This window comes from Limulus polyphemus, unplaced genomic scaffold, assembly GCF_000517525.1.
Source record: "Limulus polyphemus unplaced genomic scaffold, Limulus_polyphemus-2.1.2 Scaffold8128, whole genome shotgun sequence".
NCBI lineage: Eukaryota > Metazoa > Arthropoda > Merostomata > Xiphosura > Limulidae > Limulus > Limulus polyphemus.
In genome coordinates, this window is record NW_013673738.1 from 29,091 (window position 1) to 30,459 (window position 1,369).

The following is a 1,369-nucleotide window of genomic DNA, read 5'->3' on the forward strand; positions in this document are numbered from 1 at the left end:
AACGATGTAATCGAGATACTTCTAACAATGTGAGATACTTCTAACAATGTAATCGAGATATTTCTAACGATGTAATCGAGATACTTCTAACAATGTAATCGAGATACTTCTAACAATGTAATCGAGATATTTCTAACGATGTAATCGAGATACTTCTAACAATGTAATCGAGATACTTCTAACAATATAATCGAGATACTCTAACAATGTAATCGAGATACTTCTAACAATGTAATCGAGATACTTCTAACAATGTAATCGAGATACTACTAACAATGTAATCGAGATACTTCTAACAATGTAATCGAGATACTTCTAACAATATAATCGAGATACTTCTAACAATATTTGAATCTGTAGTTTGTTTCAGATAACAGTGAACTTACTTATACCTGTACGTAAAGAATATATATATATAAGAACACTGTGAAAGAAGTAGCAGTTCTAATTGATAAGTAACTTTATAAGAAAACATTTCTGCTTATAAAATTAAGCCTTTATTGTAAAATCACCAGCCCGTGTACACGTACATGGAACGACAGAACCACTCACCCAGAGGCATGTTTATCAACCGTTCTCTCTCTCTACAATCTGGCTTGTAAACGTGACCAGAATAACCAAGCCGTGTTACCACAGTTACACAATAGATCCATTGTTTAATGTAAATAACAGACCATAGTGTTTGGTAAAAATGTGAAACTATTCACTAAAGACTTCCGAATTAAGAAACCGAAAAACACCACCACAAAGAGTGTGGCCATGTTAGGCCTGATTTTATATTTACTAATGGTTGTTATCTTTAGAAGCCTTTCATGATGCCAACGTGCACTAATAATAGAATCTCGAATGTAGCAATGTGTTTGTACTCATACTGCTGTACAGCAGGTAATAAGGAGACAGGAAGATTTGGATGCAACACCAAATTTGATAAGCTTTAGAAGGTTGCCTACGAAAATATATAAAGAAGTAATAAAGATTACTATAAGTAAAATAAATAACAGTAATGATAACAAAGAAATATATTTATGTATAATATAATAAATCAGCAATACGAATCTGTTTATAGCATTTCTAATTTACCTTCCTCTGTCGTCTGAAGGTTGGGCGTGACCTAATTTACCTTTTCTGTCCTATAAGGGTTTGACGTGACCTAATTTACCTTCTTCTGGGGGTTGGGCGTGAACTAATTTACCTTCTTCTGTCGTCTGGGGGGTTGGGCGTGACTTAATTTACCGTCTTCTGGGGTTTGGGCGTGACTTAATTTACCTTTTCTGTCGTATGGGGGTTTGACGTGACCTGATTTACCTTCTTCTGGGGGTTGGGCGTGAACTAATTTACCTTCTTCTGTCGTCTGGGGGGTTGGGCGTGA